General features: G+C 39.2%; 1 pseudogene across 1 annotated transcript; it reads left to right on the top strand.

Annotated features, from left to right (window-relative positions):
- Positions 1–1,988: 1,988 nt before the first annotated feature.
- On the top strand, positions 1,989–3,951 carry LOC307182025 (elongation factor 1-alpha 1-like; annotated as a pseudogene). The gene is made up of 2 exons: positions 1,989–3,050; positions 3,193–3,951. The product of its transcript is annotated as an elongation factor 1-alpha 1-like (transcript).
- Positions 3,952–11,907: the final 7,956 nt, after the last annotated feature.

The raw sequence follows: 11,907 nt of genomic DNA, 5'->3' as shown, positions 1-11,907 counted from the left end.
AAGAATGTATAATACTGCTACCTCAAGTTTCAGATTTGTGTAACCCACCAACTTGAACTTATTACATAATATAATTTAAGGCATTAATTTTGCAAATAATGAGTTATTCATTCAATGACCAAAAGAAGTTCCCCAAAGTGCTTAATATACTCCAAAAGAGTAACTTGTTATACTGGAGGAAAGTAGAAGAACTTTTTTCTACATCAGTGTGACTCACAGACATACATATTTTGCATGTATATTACATGAGCTGAAAGATCATGCTGCAGTTCACAGGTGCTGTCTACAAAACAAAGGGAATCGATACCAGTCCATTCCTGCTAATGTACAATAAGCACAGAATAACAGAGAAGACAATGGCCCATATTCAACAGCCCCCAAACCAATTATAAAAGACTGAACAGGAGGAGTGGGGCTTGGTGTTGGGAGGTTTGCTCTTCATGGACAGAAGTTTTCCTCATCATTATTTGTAATACCATCTAAAACTTGTGTGATTGGGGAGCAGATATCACTTCCTGTCTGCATGCTGTTCTGTACTGCAATTCCATTCATTTCATGGGACCTCTCCTGGTAAGCTATGAGCCTTCTTTCTCCTGGCTACAATGCATCCTAGGGTTGATGACAAATTGTAGCTGTCTCCTAGCCTATTATATCTTCTCAAAGACCAAGGCAAATCCATGCTCGTGTAAATGTGCCTTTTCCTTGGTGGAAAATGAAATCAGTTACACACAGTTAATCATACCATAGTCTCACCTATATAGTCAGAAACTGATATTAAGTCTCTCATTAGCCTGCTCCAAACTCAATAACCCCAATGAGTTCAATGTTTCCTAGTCAACACATTAATCGGTTTTGGTTTTTTATTAATTCTCATTTCCTCTGGACCCTAACCAGACTCTCTATTTCTTAGATCAATAATAGGATTAAAATGAATCTCACTACAGTAGCAATTAAGACTAGAACCGCATGAACTATACTGGGAGAATCACTTCATATTTACAATGCCTGCATTTGAGAGCTTGATTTGAAGTGGTGAGCACGTGTTATTGACTTGTTACCTTGTAACCTAGGCTGTTTTCAACTATGTTTATAGAATCTGACTGAAAGAATCACATCAGCTAATATTCAAGTTCTACCTTCTTTCCCCAAAACAGTGTTCAGGTTTTTTCTTATTCCTTCCTGAGTGAATTATATGGAACATGTAATTTGAAATATCTAACTCAATAATTTATGCAGTTTCTGGGGAAATCTGTATTTTAATTTCTGTAGGATCATGGTCTAAGTTGTAATATCCACATTAAAGCATATATACACTTTATATATATTCCTTATTTTATAGGTACACATATATGTATAAAATATTAAATCCATTAAAAAAACTTGAAAAAATAGCCAATGATCATAGTACCATGGAATCTTAGAGGTGAAAGTGCATTATGTCAGATTCTATTCCTTCAGAGGCACCAGCTTAGTTACCTTGATTTTCAAAAAAAGTGTGAAGAAATGAATAAAATGGAGTCATTAATGCCAACAGAACAGTAAAATGAAGCCAGGAGGCCACTGGGAAAGCAGGGCCTATGCACATCTCCACCCAGATGGAACATGAATTTGAACTGGGCCACAACATCTTTAAAGAATGCTTGCACATCGAACTCTCTCAGAGTGACAGCCTTAGCAACCAACCATGTACAGATAAGAATGTCTCCAGTCTTCCAACATCAATCATAATTCTTGCAAAACAATTTATGTAAGCTTCCTCCTTTTTCCTGTTAAAACTTTTTGGTTTTTAACTCTTCTTGAAGCACATTTGGGTTTCTACCCAAATCTGTGTCTTCTGAATTGCTATTCCTAACACCCCCAAATAAGTGAGGTGTTTTTCCTTGTCTTACAGCAATGGTCCTATTTCTAGGTCAACAAAAGGAAGATGGTAATCTTTGAATTTACAATCCAGCCCACCTCCAGGAATGTGAATTCCAGTGACATAGATACTATAATAAGGAAATAATAAAAAATGCATTCAAAGATTATTCAAAAGATACATCAAATATATTCATCACAGAATTGATGAGAGAGGAAATAATTATAAATTCCCTAACTAAAATTCCAAACACTAAACGTATGATTAAATGCTTATACTGGAGTTGGCCCTTTTTTTTAAACTTAATTGAGGGAAATCCTCCATATTTAATTTTAGTGCAGCTTTTTGGCAACATGTTTGCTTCCAGAACACAGGTGCCATGGAAACCACCACTAAATCTAAGCCAAGATGGGGAAAGAAAAGACTCATATTAACATCAACATCATTGCACACATAGATTCAGGCAAGTCCAACACTCCTATCCATGTGATCTACAAATGTGGTAGGATTGACAAAAGAACCAATGAAAAGTTTGAGGAGGAGGCTGCTGAGATGGGAGAGACCTCCTTCAAGTATGCCTGGGTCTTGGGTAAACGGAATGCTTAATGAGCTTGCTATCACCATTGATAATTCCATGTGAAAATATGAGACCAGTAGTACATGACAGTCATTGATGCCCTAGGACTCAGGGACTTTAACAAAAACATGATTATAGGCACATCTCACACTAACTCTCCTATACTGATCGTTGCTGCTAGTATTGGTGAATTGGAAGCAGGTATCTCCAAGAATGGGCAGACCCATGAACATGCCCTTCTGGCTTACATACTGGTTGTGAAACAACTAATTATTGGCATTCATAAAATGGATTCCACTGAGCTACTCCTCAGCCAGAGGGATAATGAGGAAATCGTTAAGGAAGTCAACACCTACATTAAGAAAATTGGCTATAATCCAGACACAGTAGCTTTTGTGCTGGTTTCTGGTTGGAATGGAGAAAACATGCTGGAGCCAGGTACAAATATGCCTTGGTTCAAGGGAACAAAAGTCACCCATAAAGATGGCAGTGCCAGTGGAACCACAGTGCTCAAATCTCCAGATTGTGGCCTGCGCACCAATTCTTCTGATTGGCAGGCCTTTAGGTTTGTTCTTCCAGGACATCTACAAAATTGGTGGTACTGGTACTGTCCCTGTGTGTTGAGTGGAGACTGGTGGTCTTTTTTTCTTTTTAAAGATATGTTTAAGTTCTAAACCCCAGTACTTGTGAATTGTTACCATATTGGAAAGAGACTCTTTTTTAAATTAATTAATCAATTAGGTGTGCCAGATCTTAGTTGCAGCAGGCGGAAACTGGTGTTCTTAAACCTGGCATGGTGGCCACCTTTGCTCTAGTCAACATGACAACTGAAGTAAAGTCTGTTGAAATGCACCATGAAGCTTTGAGTGACGCTCTTCTGGGGGACAGTGTAGGCTTCAGTGTCAAGAATTTGCCTGTCAAAAATATTCATCCTGGCATTGTGGCTGGTGATAGAAAAAATGACCCACTATTGGAAGCAGCTGGCTTCAGTGCTCAGGTGATTACCCTAAACCACCCAGGCCAAATCAGTGCTGGCTATGAACCTGTGCTGAATTGTCAGGCAGCTCACATTGCTTGCAGGTTTGCTGAGCTGAAGGGGAAGATTGATCACTACTCCCGCAAGAAGCTAAAAGATGGCTTCGAATTCTTGAAATCTGGTTGCTGACACGGTTGATGTGCTTCTTGGAAGCCCACGTGTTGAACTCTGGCTATCCTCCTCTGGGTCATTTGGCTGTTTGTGACGTGAGATACACCATTGCCGTGCGTGTCATCAAATCAGTGGACAAGAAAGCTGCTGGAGTGGGTAAGTTCACTAAGTCTGCTCATAAAACTTAGTAGGCTACAATAATATTATCCCTAATACCTGCCATCCTAGTCTTAATCAGACTCGTGGTAGAAGGTCTCAGAACTGTTTCTCTCAACTGGCCACTGAATAGCAAAATTTGGTTAATGATAACAATGCAATTCAAAACCTTCAGAGGGAAAAGAGGATGTTTTGTGGATCATTTGGCTTTTTTCTGTGGCAATTTTAAGTTGTTAGTCTTTAAAATCCATACTTTTTAATGGAAAAAACTTGACCAAAAATCTTGAATTTTGAGACTCTTTAAAACAAAGTTTAATGAGAAAATTCAGGGTAAAAAACAAAATACAAAACTATACCTATAAGATCATCTCCCAAAATCAAAAGAAAATGAAGATATGTAGATACATGGATAAATATATATACATTTAGAAATGTAGAAAAATGACTGAAGGGCTTCTCTGGTGGCACAGTGGTTGAGAGTCCGCCTGCCGATGCAGGGGACACGGGTTCGTGCCCGGGTCTGGGAGGATCCCACATGCTGCGGAGCGGCTGGGCCCGTGAGCCATGGCCGCTGAGCCTGCGCCTCCGGAGGCTGTGCTCCGCAACGGGAGAGGCCACAACAGTGAGAGGCCCGCGTACAGCAAAAAAAAAGAAAAATGACTCAATTCTCTGTTTTCCAACTTTTTAAACAATGCATGTGCATTACATCTCTAACTTGAAATTAAGCTACTTTTTAGAATTTTGTGAATCTGTAAAATTAATCATTAGTCTTATTTTTGGATTCCTTAGCCTGATTGCTTTCAAAATAAAGTATTTGATTTCATAGATAACCCGAGTCACTAGTTAAAAGCAATAAACAGGGCTTCTTTGGTGGCGCAGTGGTTGAGAGTAAGCCTGCCGGTGCAGGGGGCGCGGGTTTATGTCCCGGTCCGGGAGGATCCCACGTGCCGCGGAGCAGCTGGGCCCATGAGCCGTGGCCGCTGAGCCTACGCGTCTGGCTCCGCAACGGGAGAGGCCACATTGGTGAGAGGCCCACGTACCGGAAAAAAAAAAAAAAAAAAAAGCAATAAACAAAACACCCTCTACTCTTAAAATTGCAGTTTCTTCATGGATGACATCAGACAAATATCTGGCATGCAAAAAGACAAAAAGATACGTAGGAAATCTTGGAAATGTGAGGAAAGTGAGCTGATTCAGGGTTTGGAGAGGCTAAACTTAGAAAGTCCAAGGAAGCTTCTTCATAATCCTGATTTGGTCAAGGTAAAGGGTACATAAAAATCACAGGGATTACAGTGAAGAAACCTGAAAAACACGGCCTCAGTCAGGTGATCAAGATAAACATCAACAGGGGTAAGTCATGTCGATGGCATCCACTCTTAATATAATGTGATGAAAGTGGCACTTCAGTCGTCTTCTTCCCAAAACCAATAGCCTCAGGCTAATCATGAGGAAAACATCATACAAATCCCAGTTGAGGGACATTCTTCAAAATACCTGACTAGTACTCCTCAAAACTGTTAAAATCATTGAAAACAAGTAAAGCCTGAGAAACTGTCATAACAAGACAAGAGGAGCCTGAGGACACATGATGGCTAAATGCAACATGGTATCCTGGATGGGATCCTGGAACAGAGAAAGGATATTAAGTTAAAAAAAAAGGAAATTTGAATATAGTATAGATTTTAGTTAAAAATATAATTAATGTATCAATATTGTTTCATTAGCTATAATATTTACCATAATAAAGTAAGATGCTAAGAATAGGGAGAACTAGGTGTGGAATATACCAGAAGTCCCTATACCATCTTTCATAACTTTTATGTAAATCTAAATCTACCCTAAAATGAAAAGTTGATTTAAAAATTATACACACACCTTGCAAAAACAGTGTTTTTCACCACTGCTGACACCATTGACACCCCTCCTTGAGTACAAGCTCTTGAAACAAGGATACTGTTTTATTGATCCTTGTATTTTCTATAACTACTTAAACCATGCCTTTTACACAATCATTACGGGATAAATTTCCTTGGAACTGAAAGAGAAGAGAATGCAAAGCCTGGGGCCCAGCTGACTCCACGAAGTTAAGATGTACCTTTCCCATTCCCAGCAATTATTGCAGAATTTGTTCTTACTTTGAGAGAAGGACCTATAATGGTGGACTGAAGTTGAAAAAAAGAAAAAAAAAAAATGAACACAGGTAGCAGCCGTCACACTCAACGTCCACACATATGAATCTCATAGAACCTGTAGGCATGTTAATTTAGAAAATTACCTAAAACTTCATTGCTTAAAGCTTGAAAGTCAAAACAGGGAGAACACATTAAAGAAGATAACACATAAGACCTGCATTTTGTTGAAGGTTGTTCTGAGGATTAGATAAGAAAAATATATGTGAACGCCTTTTAAAATCACCATACAATCAAATAGCAGTGCTTAAATTTCCTCAGGTGTGCAGCATGTGAAAGTCAGTGTTCCTTGGAGATCACAGTGAACACTGATGTGTTGAATTTCATCAGGGGAACCGTTTTTTTTCTTTCTTTTTTCTTTTCTTTTTTTTTTTTTTTGCAGTATGCGGGCCTCTCACTGCTGTGGCCTCTCCTGCTGTGGAGCACAGGCTCCGGACGCGCAGGCTCAGCGGCCATGGCTCACGGGCCTAGCTGCTCCGCGCATGTAGGATCTTCCCGGACTGGGGCACGAACCCGTGTCCCCTGCATCGGCAGGCGGACTCTCAACCACTGTGCCACCAGGGAAGCCCAGAGGAACCGTTTTAATAGTAGAAAAGTACAATGTAGTATAGAATAAGATTACAACTGTAAGTACATGCAACACACACAAAACTATTAAGCTCAGCTCAGTGTTTCTTGATGATTTCTTCCATTATTATTCATATGTTACTTTGCACTGTTCTATTTCCTGCATCTACTTGTAAATTATATGTTTTCACTGAACTGTAAGTAAGCATGTATAACTTGTTAATGCTTGTATCCTCAGAATATTAGAGTTTAGCACATAATAGAAGTTATTTATTCAACAAATATTTCTGGAGCATTTACTAGAAGATGTGAAGTACAGAAAAAGTCCAAGATTTCTGTTCTCATGGTATTGACATTCTAATTCTAATGGGTTAAAATGCTGGAAGGCAATAGGTGTAATGGAAGAAAGGTAGAACAGGTTAAGAGGGAATGGGAGTTGGAAGGGTAAACAAGTTGCACTATTAAGCAGGGTGGTTGCATTGAGAAGGTGGCATTTGAGCAAAAGCTTGAAAGAAATAATGATTTCAGGCAAGCAGGTATCTTAGGGGCAAAGCATTTCAGGCAGAAAAATAGGGTACTGGCTCTAAGGTGTGAGTTTACGTGGCATGTTCAGAGAGCAGCTGGGAGGCCAAAGTGCCTGGAGCAGGTTGAAGGAAAGGGAGAGGGGCAGGCAAAGTCAGGATGGCCAGGCCATGTAAGGCCTTGTAGCATATTATAAAGACTTGTGCTTTCCTCTGCAATGAGATGGGGAATGATTGCCGAGTTTTGAGCAAGTGTCATCATTGGACCTACATTTTCAAAGGCTCACTCTGGCTGCTGTGTGGAGAATAGACTATGTAGTAGCAAAGGCAGAAGCAAAAAGATCTGTTAGGAGGTGATTGCCATAATCTTTGGTGGTTCAGACCAAAGTAGTGTGTCCATGATGAAAATTAGTTGAATGCTCAATATCTTAAAGTAGAATCAACAGTTTATCATAGAGTCAACAAATAATTTAAATAAAGATTGGCCAACATTCCTTAGTAAACGTCATCAAGTGCCAAAGGCTTTATAAACATTTATGGGCAAAGAAACTTAAAATAAAACAAAGACCATATCTGCTACATTAATATTATGTCTATTACATTTCTATTTTGTCAAGAATGACTAATTATTGGACTTCAGCCTTAGAACATTGGCACCCAGCTTGCAGGCTCCCAGGGTTTTTTAGGGACAGAGTTTGAGAACCACTAAGCTGTCCAAATTTGAGGAATGATGTTGCTGACATTGAAACTGCTTTTTCCCAGGCATTAGGAGGGGCACCTCACCTGTTAAAAGGAACATCATTTTCTGATTTCAGCCTGACATTGGGGAGTGCATCTGAAGCCAGGCAGGTAGAAAGGCTCACAGTACTGAGTCCTAGTTCTGGCTCTGCTTACCAATCGATACCACTTCCTGGTGCTCATTGTTTTGATAAAGATATTAGCAAAGCAACAGTAAAAATTAAAGTGCTCCATAATCCTCAGCACCCACCATTAACTTCTGAAATATTATTGCACGTTAGCTTTTACTGTTACTTTACAAAAGCACTTACTGAAAGGCAGAGAAGCCAAAAAGAGAAAAAAAAAAAATCTGCTGCTGGCAGTAAAGGGGAGGATGATTGTCTCTTTGCAGACTGCACCTTCCCCTTTCCCAAAGCAGCAAGGGGCACAGAGATCTGAGTCTCCTTTTTGCTGAACTAGGCAAGAAACTGGTAGATACCTTCTAGAGTGTGTGTGGGGGGGGGGCAGAACGTGTCCCTCCAAAGATAAATACCTGGGTGGGATGTGTCTCCTGTTTTCCTTCCTCACTGTTCCTTTCTTAGGTCTTTCTTCTCTCTGCTTTCACTGGCCCCCCAGGGATCCAAGCCTGCTCATAGGAAATTAACTGAAATTTGTTATGTACGTTTCATTTGCCCTCTGTCCAGGGGATACACATTAAGTTGTAGAATATGAGAGTTTGCCCACCTCCTATCCATCAGGTGGGGACATTGTTCTATTTATGCAGGTGGTATAGGGAGCATGGCATATTTCCTCAGGGTAGAGAGGAAAGATATTGGTATTTGAGGCATGTTCAGCTCCCTAAACCAGCTACCCAGCAGCAGCCCGTTTAATTCCATGCTTAATTCCAGGTCATGCTGAGAATGTGAGGCCCCAATCTTTCTCTTTACAAAATTCTATCACTCTGTATACACTTTGCCTCACAGGGCTTTTCTGAAGACGAATGAAATAATGTCATCTGTTCAATACAAGCCTGTCCCCTCACAACTCAATGAAAGATGCTATGTATTATGACCAAGCTTTCTCTTCAGCTGAATTTAGAAACTGCAGCTTACAGTGCTTCCTATGTTTATTCACAGTGGTATCTCATTTTGCACAGGAAAGTGGAGGCCCGGGCATTTGCATTTCTCCCAGTGGTTCCACTCTCCTGGCCAAGAAACACATGAAGAAGGGTCTTCACTGGCCCAGAGCCCCTGATAGGATTCCGTTCATGCCCGCCACTCACTGACAGAGAAAGCCCCCCACAAGAAGGCTGGGCTCCCATAAAGAGCTCTGCCAGATTCAGGAAGACGTGGCTTTTTGTTCAGCACCATAGGACCCTGTGTGACACTCCACGGCCTGGGCTAGGGGCTGTCACAGCAGCCTTTCACAATTCAAAGAGAAAGGGAAAATAGCTTGCCTTTGAGCATCAGAGATGTGGGAGAGGCAGGAATCAAATCATGAATAAATAAATAAAAACACCAGCAGCTGTGATATTTAAAACAGACAATCACTATAACAGCAAATGACAACCCCGCAGCCTGCAGAATCTGCTAATAAACTGTCTGCTGTGACTGTTATTAAAGATAAACTTATGAGCCATGATTATTCAACCATTAAACCTAAGTGGAAATCAAAGGAAAATCTGTCTCAGATGATATGTTTGGTGCCGTGTGGCCTAGGAAAATTACTCAACAAATTTGAATCCTGATGTCTCTGTCCTCTAAGGATTGGCCCCTTGAAATTTGGGTACTATTTATGCAGAAGCTTTCCTTCTTTTTTCTTTTAATTATAATTTTAGTTTGCTAAAATGTGGCTTTTTTATTTTTAATACATTGCTATAATAAGCACATCTCGCCTCATTATCTATGGAATAACAGAAATGTCATTCAATTCAGCAAGGGCACAGCTAGTAGCGCAAGAATCTAAGACCTTCCTCAGATCCACCTGCTGACCAGACCACCTTCAGCTCTCAGGCTGATGTTGAAAAAGCTACCAAGAAGTCTGGATTGTGGGTATCTTTGTCAATGTATTAGCTAATTTCACCTAACAAGGATCCAGTTCCAATTCAGACGTCACCCGATTCACGTTTCACTTGGATCTCAATCACTGCCATTGATATTATAGTCTGTGACATGGTTAATAGGAAGAGTGGCCTATTATGGCAGAAACAACATTATAGAATAAGATTATTATATGAGCATGCCATTTTGAAGACATAACAGGATGTTCCAGATTGAAAATAATCTTCAGTTAATGTCCTATATTATTATTATACACAGGCTGCAGCAGAGCAAAACAGAGTCAGAGCTATTCAATCTGGTAGGGTTTGCAAGGATTGCCTTTCAAATTTCTGCTTGATATTAGTATTTCCTATGAGCTTTGAATTAGGAATTTGAATTAATCTCCAATAATCAGGGTAATAGTCTTTAATTAAAAAAAAAAGAAACAATACTAACTACTAAATTTGCACTACCTAAAGTGCAAAAGTATGTGACAGGTTAAGGGGATAGTCAATAAAACTTCACCATTTTTATATCCTGCATTTTTTGTTTTCTTTTTGCCCTTTCCACCTCACCTGCTTTTATGTCTCCATTTAATGCTTTCTTCTTCAGAGAGATTTATTGTAGTTGGGGGTCCCCATCCTTTGTGCTCGAATGTCTGTAATAAAATGTACCTGTTTGGTACATATTATATATTCAAAATGTTTATATACATTTTGAAAGAATAAATTAATAAATGGCCTAAGAACTTGGATACAGGCCTAATTCTCAAATTATTCCAGGTTAAGACACACATAAGGGAAATAAACATGGTGTTTATAGTACATATGAAAGTCAAGAGGCCAAGCACCAGCTTCATTCAAATACAATGAGTAGGAAAGGGGCCAAAAAAAGTCTGGACTGGAGATTCAAAATGTTGGTGCTGGAACTTCAGGGTGACAATCACATAAGTAACATTTACTGTGAATTCATGGAGCGCTTCAAAAAACTGTAAGACAGAATTCAGACAGAATTCTCATGCATGGCTGGGTGTTAGAATCACCTGGAAAGTTGTGTTTGTTTGTTTTCCTTTTCAGTCCAAATTCCCAGGTCACCTCCCAAAACAGAAAAATAAAAATATCTGGGAAGAGCACCCATGAATCAGTCTTTATTTTTGATAACAGCTACTGAATGGGCAGCTTAGCCTCCCCTTGACTTTCATCTATTCTGTGAGCCACTCTGTGAGAGGAATGAAGGCGCTTGAAGTAGCCATTATTTCAACAAAACCACGGTTAACCTAAACATTACCTACTAAGACAACTGAAGTAATATGCGGAACGATAGAACTAGATCATGTGCTCAATCCCTGAATATCACAAAATGAAAGTGAAGCTAAAATAAACCTCTTTGGATTCAACAGGTAAATGATACAGTATGATCTAGGAAATAGACAAGAGTTTTTCTTTTACTAGACATTTTTATAATGAAAGTTTATGCGGGAGAAGTAAAGCCACATGCTGCATCTAAAGAGACCCTTCTGCTCCCAAAGACCCAACAGTAATCTGAAATACTGTTTTCATTTTCCTGATGTGAGAGCAGAATTTGCCTGTTCTTGAGATAGATGTGTTCCTTATAAGTTGTGCAAACTTGAAATTTTTTAAGTAGTTGAAATTATGAGCTCCCTATTTAAAGAAAATGTGAAATGAATTTTTTTGTGTGTTACAAAGTATTTAGAGTTTTAAAAACAACCCCTGAATGTGTTTGTTTTATACTGTAGAACTGTATAATAACTAACTTCTTATTACGTAGGCTTGGGTATTATGCTAAACTCTGAAACACGAAACCACATATGACAAAAGTCTGCTGTAACCTAGCTAGAAATTACTAGAAAACTGGTTGTACCAAAATTTGGGGAAAAAAGGACATATCTGCTTTATGAAAAAACCATGTTACTAAAAACATAGTTTAATGATTACTCTTACATGCTAAAGTCAACAGTTCTTAATGTGGATACACCATCATTTTGAAAGTGGAAAAGAATATAATGTGCTGTACCTTATGCCAGATTTTCAGAAATGTGTGTGTTCCTTAAAGTGAATCACACCTTTGGAACTCACATTTATATGAAACTTTGTATTTTCCAACTTTTATTCATAT

This window comes from Stenella coeruleoalba (assembly GCF_951394435.1).
Source record: "Stenella coeruleoalba genome assembly, chromosome: 2".
Classification (NCBI taxonomy): domain Eukaryota; kingdom Metazoa; phylum Chordata; class Mammalia; order Artiodactyla; family Delphinidae; genus Stenella; species Stenella coeruleoalba.
The sequence above is the reverse complement of the archived record's forward strand: the minus strand, read 5'-3'. Positions and strand labels throughout refer to the sequence as shown.